Here is a 16,572-nt window from a genome sequence, read left to right on the forward strand (position 1 = left end):
GCCCCCAAGGTCTGGAACAGTCTGCCAGCGGAGGTGGTTCAAGCACCTACATTGAACACCTTCAAGAGAAAATTGGATGCTTATCTTGCTGGGATCCTACGACCCCAACTGACTTCATGCCCTTCGGGTGGGGGGCTGGACTCGATGATCTTCCAAGGTCCTTCCAGCCCTAATGTCTATGAAATCTATGAAGACACTGAACATGACCACCTTCTTACTATTTGAACAGGGGCAAAGGAGTTATGCCAGTGGCGCAGGATCTGGACCCTGGTTTTTAACATTCTTCTTTAATGCTGTCCTCTTGTTCTATCAGTATTATATATGATGCAAAGTCTAATCTGGTTCATTCTTTATACTGCTGAAAGTTTATTGGAGACTTAAGAATTTTGTGACTCCGTGTATGTTTTCCCGTCATAAATTAGGATATTACAGGCCAAAGACTTGATAGTTAATGGCCTTGAAAGTTAAAGCAATTTATAAATATGTGCCACTTTAATATCAGCTACACTAACTCTCCATTTAAAAAAAAAAAAAGAAACTAAGGTAAGAATAGGTGGCAAATGATCCGAATAGCCTTCTCTGAAATGGAAGATTTCATAATTATTCTCTCCAGCTGGTAATGTTAAAAACATGGCTAATTTTCCTCTAATAGGTTTGGGATACAACTTGGAACTATATAAAAATATTCCAAATTCTTTTGAAAACAATTTTTAATGGACTTTATTAGACCCTGGAACATTATTTCAAGGCTGACACAGAATAGCTAATATGTGGTGGTAACAGAAATAATAGGCAGCTCACCTGACTTTTATACTGCCCTGAAATTTTGTCCATCTCACAATGCACACAGTAAAAAAGGAGAAGCAAATTGCTCCAGTAGGGATAACATCTCCCCAAGCACAGGCTGTTGGAGACTCACTGATGGAGAAAACAGCAGACGGCTGCATGCAAAAGCACAGCAAGTTTTTGTTGCAGGGAGAAAAGTTGGTGTAGTGTACTGGAATGTACTCACTAACTCCTTACAGCCTGACCCCCAAATCCAGTGGAAATTCAGTGCAATACAGGCATGTAACTTATCCAGCTATAAGCTATAATAACTCAGTGCAGGATTGTTCCCTACAGTATATTCTCAAGTGCTTTATCCAGTCTACTATTAAATTATTCAAGCGATGGGCTTCCAATACTTCCTCAGGGAGATTACTACAGACTAATAGACCTCACAGAAAGTTTTTCTGATGTAAAGCCTACATTTTTCTTAGTTCATTTTCATTCCATTATTCCTAGTTATGCTCCCTTGGACCTCTCTAAACAAATCCTATACCTCCTAGGTGTTTACAGAATTCAAATACTTGTAGACAAATATCATATCCTCTACTAGCCATTGTCTAGCCAAGCTGTATATATTCAGTTTTTTAGCCTGTTTCTCATATGTTAATCCTTGCAGCATCTTAATCAGTTTGGTTTGTTGATTCCCTTGACAGTATAAGGGAATCATTGGGCATAGCTTGCTGCTCAAGGGTTTTGAATATTAGGAAACTTATATAAACACCTGAATGTGGACTGAAGAGCCCAAATGCCTTCTCTTCAAAGACACTTTAATAATGAGCACTAAGAATGAAACAAGTTTGACTTCTTAACAAAAATGGGAGAAGACAAAGGACATCCCAGCTGGGAGTATGTATAAGACACTTTCGGTAGTCTCCCATAACATTAATCTTCTAGCATTAATTTTCCCAGACAGTATTGACAAATCTGTCCACAAACTACTCAGCCATATGTTGCTGGTTTTGAGTCAGTTGTGCTGAATGAGGGCAAAAAACCTAACTTATTTTTAGATGGAACTCAATACATTTCAGAGTAAAATAATATGACACTGAGAGATTGGACTTAAGGGACATTTTTACATATGCTCCAAGGCTGGGTGGAAGCGCTTTAATTAGAGTCTCTCCAATTAAAGCACCTAAGGCATCTTGTATATTTAACATCCAGCACTTCAAAATGGCAGCAGGGACACTTCAACTAAAGCTCATTCAGCAAGCTTTAGTTAAAGTGTCCCTGCCGCCATTTTGAAGTATGAGATGCAGAGGCTGTTAGAGTGCACTAATTAACCCACTCCAGCAGACTTGACTAATTGAGTCTGCCCCAATGTGCTGTAATTACAGTGCATCAGAGCCGTGTTCTGACACATACCCTAGGAGGTGCTCCAAGTCCTTTCTACTGCTACACTGAAGAACTTTCTGAGCTCCAAAAATATAAGTTATGAAAGTACTTCAAGTGACAACAATATTGGAAAACTGTTACCCTTTACTTCCATTTTTCTTTAAGATAGGCTTTAGAAAACAGTAAATTATTAAATCTTAAAAACATCTTAATATTTTCCTTGCTACTTTATCTTGTTTAGGTCAAAGAATGGATGAGGTAAGATTATATTGCTGATATTAATAAGAGAACAAAGAAGGAATATTTTAGCATCAGCCCATTAAAAAAAATAATAATTTTGTGTATCTGCTGTTTTCTTGTTTTCTTCTATAACTTTTCTGGAAGTGCCTTCAAATTTGAGTTTTAAGATTTTGTAACCAATTTTAGCTTACATTAATTGATCAGCTTTGGAATACCACATGTTGGCAAGATAATATAGGATTGAAATTGGTAAGTCCCAAAACTACAGAGCAGTGGTGCTCAACCTCAACCTATGAACTAAATGAGTGCCACAAAGCCAGTCCATGTGTTGGATCGAGCCCCGTGCCACCTCCCTTCAGCCCCATGTGCCAGGAGCAAGCCCTATGCACTAAGAACAGGCCCTGGACCACTTTCCCTCAGCCCTGTCTGCCATGATCAAGTTGACCCAATGTCACATGATTGGTTCCCATGCTGCCTCCACCCAGCCCCTTGCTCCAGGATTGGGCCCCATGCCACTTCTGTCTGTCCATGCACAAGAGGATTGGACCCCACACCACCTTCCCTTAGCCCTATGTGTAACAGGATTGGACTTTGTCCCACCTCTAGCCAGGCCACGCACCCAGATTGGCCCTGCACTCTGGGATCAGATTCTGTACTGCCCCCCTGGCCCAGGATCAGGCCCCATGCATCCAGGTAGTTTGGGGGCTGGGGCATATGTTTTATGAGGAGAGACAACTTACTTAGTCTGGAGAAGAGAAGACTGAAAAGGGATTTAATAGCAGATTTCAGCTACCTGAAAGGTAGTTCCAAAGAAGATGAAGCTAAACTGTTTTCACTGGTAACAGAAAAAGAACAAGGACCAATAGTCTCAAGTTGCAGCAAGGGAAGCTTAGGTTAGCTATTAGGAAAAAACTTTATCACGAGGAGGGTAGGAAAGCAGTGGAACAGGCTACCTAGACAGGTTGTAGAATCTCCATCCTCAGTGGCTTTAAAGACCTGGCTAGACAAAGAACTTTTAAGGCCTTGGCTGGAATTATATAGTTGGGGACAGTCCTGCTTTGAGCAGGGGGGTTGGACTGGATGACCTTCTGAGGTCCCTTCCAACCCTAATTTTCTGTGATTCTATGATTCTAAGAAATTAAGCCCTGTGCTGCCCCCATGGCCCTGCATGCCTAATCCAATGTGCAGGGCCACGTTTTCTGGCCACAAGTCTCCCCACAGTTCCAGAAATGTGACAGCAGAGGATTGGCCACCACTGTCCCATGACCGCATTTTTTGACTTATGGGGAGCCTTGTGGGTGAGATGACATGACTTTGTAGGCCGTATCTGAGCTGCAGGCTGGGGGATGAGCATCCCTGCTATCAGGCACTGAAAAGATCTTGCTGGTTGGAGACAAACAAGATTTCCTGATTGTGACAGGAGTATCAATATCGGAGCCTTTCCAGGAGTGGCTCCACCCTCCTGTAATAGGCCAACCACCTGCTTACTGGCCTGCCATGCCCTGATCTTCCTTGATTAGTAGATTGTTGTAATCAGCAGGAGGATGGCCATTTTTCATGCCCCGGTGACAGGGGGTGCTACCTGCGGCTCCTTTTCCTTCCCTACACCACAGCCCATGCCTCGCAGATGGTGTTGACGTGGTTTGACCTATGCCCTGTTATCTCTTGGCCCTCCTCTTTACTCCTGGGGCTCCTCACTTCCCCCCCTCTCGCTCTGGGGCTGAAGCCAATGTATCCCGCAAATGCTACACCTTCTCTGGCACCAGGAACCACCACGCTACTGGTGAGTCCCTAGGAGGCCTCCTCCAACCCCTAATAGCCTCACCCAGTCCTCCAGTTAACAAAAATGAATATAAAAACACAAAGCCCCTGGGCTATAACATAAAACTAAACCGTCCAGTCAAACCAGATTCACTCCCTAGTAGAGCGTGAGGGAGAGAGGGAGGGAGGGCTCCCCAACCCCAGCAGCAACCAGGGGATGTTCATACTGCCAGAGTTCTCCCCTCTGCTTGTCCTAGCTGAGTTGCTACTCCTACGACCGCAGGAGAGGAACTGCTCTCCTGGGCTTCTACCTGGGCTTAAGAAGGGCTAAGCCCTGCCCCCTCCTGTCAGCTGGTTTTACTGATTGCCTCAGCAACCAGCACCTGTGCAGCCCAGGTGACTGGCAGCCGAGCCTCCCCCTTCCTGCCACTAGGGTTCTCTCCTGAGCCATACCCACTTTCAGGCACAGGGCACCTGAGTGCACTGCAACACACCTCCCCCCCTTTTTGCTCCTAACTCACTGAGCCGAGTCTTCCCTTTCAGTGGGCACTCTGTCTCTCCTCAGCCATTCCTTCTGGCACCCAGCCATTTAGGCACAGGAGGGTGGAGGTTTTTAGGTACCTCCTACTTGCCTTTTACCCAAAGCGCACCGTGTGGGATTTGTTGGGAGTTACCCACTACAGGTAGTCCCCCCACACTAGCCAACCTTGGTAGGGTACCTTTTTGGGTTGTAGGATGGTCCCGGGCAAGGCGTGTCCCTCTGGCAGAGATGGCAGGGACCTTATTGTCATTGTTGGGGGTTTGTCTCCCTGCCACATCCCTATCCTTCACTAGCCACCCGATTGGCTGGCCCCACCTGGTAGATCTCAGAAAGAGGGGGGGTCACCCTGCCTCCTAGCAGGGTGGTTAGGGCCCCCAACTATATGCCGTCTTCTTCTCTCTCTGGGGATCCTCCCGTTCCTCCTGGCCCCTCTCCTTCTTCATACTGTCTTGATAGAAAGTCAGCATTTACATTCTGGGTTCCAGGGCGGTGTTCCACCTTAAAACAATATGGTTGAAGACTAAGGGCCCATCTCATGAGTCTTGTGTTGTCTAGCTTCATGCTCTGCAACCAGCGCAGGGGCGTGTGATCGGTTTTCAATGTGAATCTCCATCCTAACAAATAATACCAAAGTGTTTCAATAGGCCCTTTGATTGCCAAACACTCTTTCTCCACTGTGGCATAACCCCATTCCGGCAGCTGTAACTTCCTGCTTATATAAGCTATGGGGTGCTCGTCTTCTCCTTCTCTCTGAACCAACACTGCACCGATGGCCACGTTTGATGCATCAGTCTGCACCAGGAAAAGCTTCTCAAAGTCCGGTGTGTATAAGAGTGGTTGTAAGCACAGCACATCTTTTACTGCTTGAAAAGCCTTTTCTGCCTCCAGTGTCCATCTTACTTTGGTTGGAGCCCCTGCTTTTATCATCTCCATCAACGGTACAACCAGAGCCACAAAGTGAGGCACAAACTTCCTATAGTAACCGGCTAACCCCAGGAAAGCCCTTACTTGCCTTTTAGAACAGGGCGCCTGATACCTCCGCAATGCCTCCACTTTGCTCAACAGCGGTTTCACCTTCCCACTTCCTACTAGAAACCCCAGGTATTGTGTTTCCACTTTTCCTATTGTACATTTCCTTGGGTTTGCTGTCAGCCCAGCCCTCCTCAGATCTTGCACCACTGCTCTCAATGCGGCAAGGTGTTCATCCCAGCTCTCAGTATATATAATAATATCATCAATGTATGCTGCGGTGTAACCCCCATGGAGAGCTAATACCTTATCCATTAACTGCTGAAACGTAGCCGCAGCTCCACACAATCCAAATGGCATGCATCAGAACTGGAAGAGCCCCCATAGGGTGGTGAAAGCTGTCTTTTGCTGGTCTTCAGGTGCCACTGGGACCTGCTAGTAACCCTTTGTCAGGTCTAAAGTGGAAATGTAGTGAGCTTGCCCGATGTTTTCTACCAATTCATCCACTCTGGGCATTGGATAGGCATCGAACTTGGCCACGGCATTTACCTTTCGATAATCGATGCAGAAGCGGATTTTCCCATCAGATTTTGGTACTGCCATGATGGGGCTCCGCCAGTCGCTGTGGGATTCGCATATGATCCTGTTCTCTAACATCATTGCAATCTCTGCTTTTATCTAGCCTTGGACCCACTGGGGGATCCACCTCCAATTTTCCCGTATCACCTGGCCCGGAGGAGTTTTTATCTGGTGCACCACATCCCAGGCTTCCCCAGGGGTTCCCTGGAACACTTCTCCAAAGTCTTTGACTAGCTCGGCTGCCTGTCTCCTCTGTTCTCCCGACAGCCATGGGGCCAGTTCTACGTCACCCAGTCCACTTTCCTCAGTCAACGTGGGTCCCAACTCTAATTCCTCGGGGTGAAGGGCTAAGTACATACAGTCCTGGTCTTCCTATTTTTTTAACATATTGACGTGGTGTACCTGCTTCTTTTTTTTCTTATCTGGCTGGTATACCTCATAGTCCACTAGTCCCACTCGGCGTGTGATTTCGTAGGGTCCCTGCCACCGGGCAAGTAACTTGCTTTTGCTGTCTGGCAATAAGACCAACACCCAGTCCCCCACATCAAACTTCCTTTCCTGGGTGCCTTGGTTGTAGTGTCTTATTTGCCATCACTGGGCTTCACTGAGATTTCCTAAGACCATGCTCTGAGCTGCTTCGAGGCATTCTCACAGTTGGATTATGTATTGGATGATGTTCTGGTCTATACTTTGCTGTTCCTCCCAATTTTCTTTAATCAGATCCAGGATCCCCCTGGGTTGCTGACCATACAATAATCCAAAGGGTGAAAACCCGGTGGATGCCTGGGGTGCCCCTCTTACTGCGAACAACAACGGGGATATCATTTTGTCCCAAGTTTGAGGGCTCTCCACCACAAATTTTTTTAGCATCTGCTTCAATGTCTGATTAAAACGTTCCACAAGCCCGTCTGTTTGGGGATGATACACTGCTGTCTTCAGGGGTTTAATCCCCAGCGCTTTACTCACTTCTTCGAATATGCACAATGTAAAGTTTGTTCCCTGGTCAGTCAGTAATTCTCTAGGGAGTCCTACTCGGGAAAATATCTTCAGAAGTTCATTCACCATCTTTGGGGCAGATACTGTCCGCATTGGCACAGCTTCTGGCACAGTGTTGCATAATCCAGCAGAATTAAGATGTACTGATTTCCAGTGCTGCTCCAGGGCAGTGGCCCAACAATGTCCACCGCCACCCTCTCAAAAGGAACCTCTACCAGCAGCATTGGGATTAAAGGGGCCTTTGGGGGTGGTCTTGGGTTTACCTTTTGGCAGGCAAGACACGAAGTGCAGAAACTTGCGACTTCCCACACTAGACCTGGCTAATAGAACCTTGCCCGAATGCACACTTCTGTTTTGTCCCGGCCCAGATGCCTGCCCATGGAGAGCTCATGAGCCACCTTCAATAAGGCCCGTCGATACTGCCACAGGACCAGCAGCTGCATGACCTCCCCTCCTTCTGACTTCCTTTGCTCAATCCGGTAGAGGAGGCTGTTTCTTACTTCAAACCTTGGAGTAGTCCTCATCAGTTCTGGCCTCAGCACCTCTAGCTCTTCAGGCTAGATGTTCCTGCAGCACCGCCCGAAAGTCAGTCTCTTGGCTTTGCTCGAGCTGAAAGTGTTCATCTTCCCCCAAACAGGCGACATTGATCCTTTGTCCTGCTTCCTCTTCAGAGGGGGGCTGTTTGGTTTCCCCCACAAAACCCTCCACGGTCTCTGCACCCCTCACACCAGCTATCTCTTCCAGCAGCTCAGGCCAGTCGCAGCCCAATACTACTGGGTAGGGTAGGTGTTCTGCGACCCCCACTAACATCCGGCAGATCTTGTTGCCTACCTGTAGGTCGACCCTCACTCTGTCAAAGTTGAGGGGGTCCCCACACCAACACTGCACCCTCACATGATCCGCTTTCCCCTTCTCCCATGGTGGTAGCATGTCACTCCGCACCATGGTCTGCACTGAGCCTGAGTCCAGCATTGCCACTACACTTTTTCCCTCTGTTATTACTTCTGTCAGCAATGGGGGTGGCACCTTTCCTGCCCCGGGGTCGATTCGGGCTCCATAGCTGCACAGTCCTACCTGCATTGTCGATCGGAGCTGGGTGTTCTCGATCATGGCGGCCAACTGGGTCTGTTGTCGCACGGCTTTGTCCAGCGGCCCTTGCATCTTTCGACATAACTGGTCCACAGGTTGTTCCTTTTTCCGCATGGGCCCAAGGGCTCTCTTCTTTACTCGGGTAAACCAACATCTTCTGATGCATAGTGCCGTGTAAAAACTTCCCAGCCAATGCACCATTGTGATAGGAGTATCAATATCGGAGCCTTTCCGGGAGTGGTTCCGCCCTCCTGTAATGGGCCAAACGCTTGCTTACTCATCTGCCACGCCTTCATCTTACTTGATTAGTAGATTGTTGTAGTCAGCCAGAGGCCGGCCATTTTTCATGCCCTGGTGACAGGGGACGCTACCTGTGGCTCCTTTTCCTTCCCTACACCACAGCCCAAGACTCACAGATGGCACTGACGTGGTTTGACCTGGGCCCTGTTATTTCTTGGCTCTCCTCTACTTTTGGGGCTCCTTGCTGCCCCCTCTCACTCTGGGGCTCCTCACTGCCCCCCCTCCTGCTCTGGGGCTCTTCGCTGCCCCCCCCACTCTGGGGCTCCTCACTGCTCCCGCCCTCACTCTGTGGCTCCTCGCTCTGGGGCTGGAGCCAATGCACCATGCAAATGCTGTGCCCTCTCCAGTGCCAGGAACACCCACACTACTGGGGAGTCCCTAGGAGGCCTCCTCCAACCCCTAATAGCCTCACCCAGTCCTCCAGTTAACAAAAATGAATATAAAAACACAAAGCCCCTGGGCTACAACATAAAACTAGACCATCCAGTCAAACCAGATTCACTCCCTAGTAGAGTGTGAGGGAGAGAGGGAGGGAGGGCTCCCCAACCCCAGCAGCAACCAGGGGATGTTCATACTGCCAGAGTTCTCCCCTCTGCCTGTCCTAGCTGAGTTCCTACTCCCACAGCTGCAGGAGGGGAACTGCTCTCCTGGCCTCCTACCTGGGCTTAAGAAGGCCTAAGCCCTGCCCCCTCCTGTCAGCACCTGTGCAGCCCTGGTGACTGGCAGCTGAGCCTCCCCCTTCATGCCACTAGGGGTCTCTCCTGAGCCATATCCGCTTTCAGGCACAGGGCACCTCAGTGCACTGAGACACTGATTCTCAAATTTTCATGGAAGTCTTTTCCACAAAAAATGGAATTGTGATGACATTTTTCCAGTTTTTAATCAGCCCTGTTGATAGTTTTAGAATCAAACACCAGTATGGACTTTCAGCCAGGGACTGGCACCTTAGTTGAAACAGTATGCAACATAATAAGATGGCAGTGTCCTGACCTAAAGCCTATTGTCATTATTTGTAGTCTAATAATTATTTCCAAGAATCTTTGGGACAGCTCCAGGTTACTACAACTAACATGTCAAACACATGCTTCTTTTACTCATTTATAAAGTACAAGATTCATATGAATTGCAAATTGGGATTCAATGGCTTCTCCATATACCATGAAGCACAGGACAAAACACTGCCAAACCCACCTCTTACCTGCAGGTCCCAACATTTTGCATTTTCTCATGGAACTATTTCTTCCTTCCCTTCAGCTATTATCTTAAGCCAATTTTTTGTCTCCTTTTCAGAAGTTTGTTCTTTTCCTTGAAAGGAAGTTACTACTTCCCACAATTAAGGGAAAATGCTGTGTGAACATTTTTTGCTACCAAAGATTCTGGACCCACTCACAATTGCATATAGCAAAATTAAAACTCTAACTGCTACTTACACGTGCACACAAAATAGATGATTTGTGTCTAACACCAGTACATTTTTTATTTATTCTGCACAGTGTTTGGAAATTATGTGGCAGCAGCTTCATAAACAGCTGTGAGCCCCATCTTAGTAAATCTCATCACTTAGCATGTCTTTTTTTTTCCTCAGTAAGTCATGATTGAAGAGAGAGGAGGGAAATGCCAAAGCAATGTGGCTTGTTATTAAACGTCAACAATCACTGTTTCCTCAAATTAGTTGAAAGCACCATAAGCAACATGCACTGCTTTGTGCACCCACACCCATCTGTGAGCACCTGCTACTTTCTAGTTTTTCAGTCAGTCTTGATTGTAGGGGGGGAAAGCTGACAACATACAAGGTTTGTTATAAATTCCAAAACATCTTTGTTTTTCTTCTTGTTCAGAATAGATTAAAACTAAACCCAGTATATAATATTAAAACGTAGGCACTACCACACTAGATCAGCATAAGAGTTCATCTCTACCAGTATACTGCCTCCAGTGATCAACCAATACTAACTGCTTCAGAGGCAGGTGCCAAAGACTGCAGGTGAGTTATGGGATATTCTGCCAGGAGATTTTTTTCCAAATCCTAGTATGTTAGGGTTCAGTTCTGACTTGAATTACCTGGATTTCTGTCCTCTTCAAAGCATTCTTTTTAAAAAAACCTTTGCTATTGTAATTCTGGGTATTCTCATTATCGGTATAAATATCCAATCCTTTTTCAATCCTATGAAGCACTTGGCCTCAATGATAGCAGGTGGTAAGGTGTTTTATAAGTCTGTCATGCACTGTGTCAAAAAGAAACTATTTGGCCACAGCCACCATTCAATGGTGTCTAAATGACCCCAGTTTTCTTATACGTACGATAAAGGTTGACTTCTAATGGCTTCCATTGAAACTACCACCCTTTGGCATCAGTCTGAGTGTCCTTACCCACCAGAGGTCTAATATTTTCTCCCACCCTAATGATTTGTTTGACAAGTTGAAGCTCAAATTCTGCACTTGTATTTTTTTTTATTGAATGAATTGAAAAGAGAGATACAGGCATTTCTGGGTTCCTGCTATGACCTCCTGCGTTTTGGAGTACAGATTGTTCTCAGAACAGAAAGAAAATCTTTCTTGACCAATATAATTTATAATAATACATTGTAGTCAGTGCTTTCTAAACCCTTCTTGAACAGAAAACAATGGATATAATTTACCAATTGAAAAAAAAATCTTGAGTTTGCAAGAACTCTTTGAATACATTTTGCTGATATAAGATGGATGTTGGCAAAGGTGCAGAAAATATTTGGTGGAAGAGGCTGCTAAAAAAATAAAAGTCTGAAAAATAAAAAAGCCAGAAGGTGTCCAGAAAGTGCTATAATAATGTGAATTTGTGTGGCATATACTATTTCACTTGTTATAAAAATATAAAATTCTATATTGTTCCAATATAGCACAAGCTACCACAATAGAGGGGGCTTTAGAAGCTCATATTCCTTTAGTTAGTGGAGCTCCCTTTCATGAACAGAGAGCACAGCTGCCCACAGCATGAACAGAGACCACTTTTAGTATGGGGCATATGCTCTCCCTTATATACCCAGCCAATTTTCCCAGCACATGTAAAAAGGGAGAAAAGCCTCTTCCCTATTGCCTTAAAGGGTGCATGTTCTTTAAGCAGCAGATGCCCTGAGCAAAGGACTGCAACCTAAGATGCACCTAACATCTTCTACACAGTGGATAATGTAAGAGGAAGGTTCTTTATGTCTTTCTCATCCCACTTTATTCTTATGTATCAAGTTCCCACATTTTAAATATGTTAACAAATACGGGAAAGAGAGACACATGGAGTGGTGAAATGCAGATACGAGTCAATGCTATTCTAGCCTATTCTCTTTGTAGGAATTTTCTGCCAAACATTCAGCAGTTTTTTCTGAGGTGATGCTTCAAAAACTGTGAATGTTTTTACATACACCAATAAATGAAACATCCTCATTAGCCATAAGTCTTGTAGACTCTCACACTCTCCCATTAATTAGCAAAGAGGTCAGTTTGATGGATGAGAGGAGAAATCCTATTAGCCCTCACCACCCACCATTGCAAAAAATGAGAACTGAGGATTCAAAAGCACATTTTTAGTTTAATTGCATTTCACATTTAAATAGCATAAAACTGTTGATTAGCAATAGATCCTCTTAAATCACTTGGTTCATAAGTTTTATGGGCTTAGTGCTGCAACCCCTTACTCACACAGGAAGTCCCACTGAAGACATGAATAAAGATTTGCAGCCCAGACTCGAATAGGATAATGAAACTGTTATTTTGTATGCCCTCTACCAAATGAAATCAGAGCTCTTCAACTATATACTGTGTGTCATAGGCTGCCTACTTTGGCTATTCTTATTCTAATTCCTAATCATTTGCAATACAGTGGTCCATGGTGGCATCAATCAGTAACATTGCCCCTGTAAAACTGTAAAAACACAGAGTAGAAAACTAACTGTTTTCTTTGATTTCTCCCTTAGAAGAGTGATAGAAATAGGAGAGGAAAGGGATGGATGTGGAGACAGAAGATGGAGAGAATAATACCAGGAATACACTGATTAGATGCATATACACTAGGGCTGTGTGAGGCTTCAGGTGCTGAGTCGATTCGGAGGAGATTCGGCCTGATTCAGTGGCCAAATCTCCAAATCTGAATCAAATCAGGGGGCAAATAAAAAAGTCTGAATTGACTTGAAGTTCTCCAAATCTTTGGAAAAGATTCAGAGAGCTTCATAGATTTCAAAGACATTTGGGCTAGAAGGGACCCCGAAGGATCATTGAGTCCAGCACTGTCCCTCATGGTCAGGAAGTCCACAGGGATCATAGGATCCCAGCAAGATAAACATCCAGATACATCTTTAAGGCATTCAAAGCGGGTGTCTGAACCACCTCCAGCAGCAGTCTATTCCAAACCTAGGGGGCTTAGACAGTAAAGAAGTTCTTCCTTATGTCCAGCCTAAATCGGTTGCGGCCAAGTTTGTGACCGTTTGATCATCCCTTGGGGCGCTCTCATGAATAGATGCTCCCCCAGATCCTGATGAACACCCCTAATAAACTTATAGGTGGCCACCAGACCACCCCTGAGCCTGTGCTTTTCCAGGCTGAAGAGTCCCATGGACTGCCATGGGACTCTTCCTTGGAATCTTCAATGGTTCAGGCAATCCCTGCCCATTGCAGCAGGGAGCTGGAGCCAGACTCCATGCCAGTAAGTAGGGATTGGAGGAGAGGGAGCTGGAGAAGGGGGGAGGAGACCATGGGGGGCACCTGCTAGCCCCCAGCCCCTGCCTGCTCCCCTAGACCCCCCATGGCTGCCCCCCCGCACCACAGTGCTTTAAAAAATAGCCCCTAGTCACCAAGTGCTGCCAGGCACAGGGGGATCCCCACTGCCCCCTGCTGCATGGGGGGCACTAACCTGAGCCCCCTGACCCCTTCCTACTGTCCGAGCCCCCTCCCCATGGCTGCCCTGCTGACCCCAGCTCTAGCCCTTTAAGAAAAAAAAAAAACAAGAAACAACCTGGGACTCACCAGCTCCTGCAGCAGCCTTGGGGCTTCAAGAGGCTTGTGGAAGAGCCCCCATGTCACATGGGGCAATGGGGGGGCAGTGAGGATTGCCCCCCACCAGCAGGAACTGATGAGTCTGGGGAGTTTTCTCATTTATTTTTCCTTAAAGGGCTGGACCTGGGGTGGACAGGGCAGCCATGGGGGAGGGGGTCGGGGGGCTCATGGCAGAGACCCCCATGCAGAGTGGGGCAGTGGGGGGCAGCGGGGATCACCCCTCAACCCATCAGCACCTGGTGAGTCTGGGGGTTTTTTTCAAAGTGCTGGGAGCTTGCAGGCAGGGCAGCCATTGCAAGACTGGGAAAACAGTGGAGGATGGGCTGGGGTGATTCGGAGATTCAGCAGCAGCCAAATCTCCAAATCAGATTTGGTCAAATCAATTTCAGACAGTGATATGCATCACTGAATTGAATCACTGTTCCCCTGAATCAGCCTAATCTGAATCCAAAGCGAATACTAGCCATTCCGCACAGGCCTAGTATAGACTTCTCAGACTTCATAGTATCATTGTATATAAGCAGAAATAATAAAACCAGCTGTCGTTATTGGCTACAGCTAACTATAGGCTTCAAGCTTAAAGTTGAGTCTTCCAGACAGATTTGAAAGACTCCAGGGTAATTGTTTTATGAATTAGTCCGGAAAGGACCTTTCTTGCACAGTAGCACAACTGAAGAAAGGGCTGAGATGCTTGTAACCTATAGGAAGTGTCCTGTTAAAGATAGCGCTTGGGTTTTAGAGTTGGGTAACTGGTGGAGGATGGTGATGGAGAAGATAGTGAGAGAAAAAGAGATGGGGAAAGGACTGGTAGAGAATATCATAGATTAATCATGGTCATGTTAAATTTAAATTAACAGCAACCTAACAAGGAGATGTCAGAGACCCAGACAAAGATACAGAATAGGCCAGAGGGAGACAGGTCAAGAGTAAGGATTTAGACTTAGAGTCATAAGAATTAAGCCACATGAGGGGGTAAAACCATCAAGACGGTAACTTTGAAAGGTACATATTGAGTGCGCTAATCAAATATGTATGATCTTTTTCAGACATTTCAGAGACAAATCATTCTCTTTGCATGTATTTAAGTGATCTCTGTAATAAGGAATTATTAAAAGAAAAATTAGAAAGGTAGATTAAGGACAGGAAAAAATCCATTGTGTTCTAAATGGATTTCAATTTACCAAGTCAACCTGTAATAATAGTAAGTTCAGAAATCTGAAAATGTAACAGTGTGGAGGCTCAGAAACATAAAGTTACAAATAGCGGATAGAGATAGAATAGAAAAATGTAATTCTTAGATGTTCCAAATGTTTTAAACAATGGAGATGTATTTGTTATGAAGGTTTTGCCTCTTTTGTAGGTGACTACAAATTAATTCAGTGTATTCTCCCCTCCTGAAGCAACCCAAAACTGATAGCATCCACTTCTTACCTTCCTTCCCCCAACTTCATCCAGTGCCTCTCTGCGCCTCAAGATCAAAGGACCCTGGTCATTTGTGCATCTATTGCCTTTCCATCTAAAAGTAGCGAGAAATTGAAGTCTACATTTCCTCCTAATATTGTAAAGCAATTCCCTGTACCCATTCCTCTTCTCCCAACCACTATTCCTGTCCAGAACAAGTGCCCAAGTCTAGGCAGTCTCAAATATATGCCTAGGTTTATAGCCTAGAGGTGTGGTATGTCAGTCAAGCCTTGGGTATCAAGCCTTTGTTTAGTAACTCTTCTTCTTCTTCTGTGGCATCATTCCCTCAGGTTGCTGGAATCTCAGGAGCTCAAGTTAGTCATGCTTTGGAGTCCTGGAGGCCTTCTCCTTCTTGAAGCCTCTTCAAAAGGCTCACTGATCAGTTCTCCTAGACAAGCATTTTGTTTGTTTTCTTTTTACAGCTATTTGTCTTAGTTACTACCCCTGGAAGCAACTTCTCATAGGCTCCCAAAATACAGAGGAGTGGATTAAATATAGTTAGCTGTTCTTAAATGAATCAGTCAAAGTAGAAGAACCCCAGCAGTAGCATAACTAGAGGGGGAGAACAGAGCACCAGACTCGGGCATCCATTTAGAGGGGGCATCAGAAAGATGCTACTGCTCCTGCCTGTCTTTGCCATCATAGCCCTAAACTGGCCACATGACGACATCCTAAGCTCTCTTAGCACCACAAGGGAATTTTCCCAAGGTATAAACCTCATTAGTTACACATCTGAAAACCAGCTTCTGTACAATACACATACAAATCTCACTTTTTAGCAGGTGCCCTAACCGGCAGATCATGAGCTAAACGTTGCCAGGAGGGCAATTCCACCCCTTCTGTTGAAGCTACCTCACAGGGCAGCCAAAAGGGGAAAATATGAGAGGTCAGAAAGACAGGAAACAAGGAGCATGACTTAGTTTCTGCCCCCAGATTTTTCAGGAGAAAAGTTATAATTCTTTTTAGCTATAACTATGATATAGTTGCATCACCATCTGGATTTCCTTCTAGGACAAATGGTGGGCTTTGTGAATGTAATATACCTTAGCTTTAGCAATGCTCGTGACAATCTCCCATGACATTCTTATAAGTAAACTAAGGGAGTATGGGCTACATCAGGGGTGTTAAATTCATTTCACCTCACAAGCTACAGCCAGCTGACAGGGCTTCTCAAGGGCCAGTTGACCCACTCTCAGTAGTGGGGTCCAAGTGGTGACAGTGTTAACCCTCTGGGGACACAAGTGATCCCTGATGGGGACACAGTTCTGCTGCAATCATCTTAAGCCCCATGTCTGCCAGAGCCAGCCTCTACTTTTTAAGAATGAACAATGAAATGCACAAACACAAAAGTGCAATTAAGTGGCTAGATTGCAGTATGACAGAAAAGGGCCTGGAAGGTTATATAGGACCTCAAGTTAAACATGAATCAATAGTGTAATATTGTTTCTAAAAAGCTA

Source organism: Crocodylus porosus, unplaced genomic scaffold, assembly GCF_001723895.1.
Source record: "Crocodylus porosus isolate Cpor-Errol unplaced genomic scaffold, CroPor_comp1, whole genome shotgun sequence".
Taxonomy (NCBI): domain Eukaryota; kingdom Metazoa; phylum Chordata; order Crocodylia; family Crocodylidae; genus Crocodylus; species Crocodylus porosus.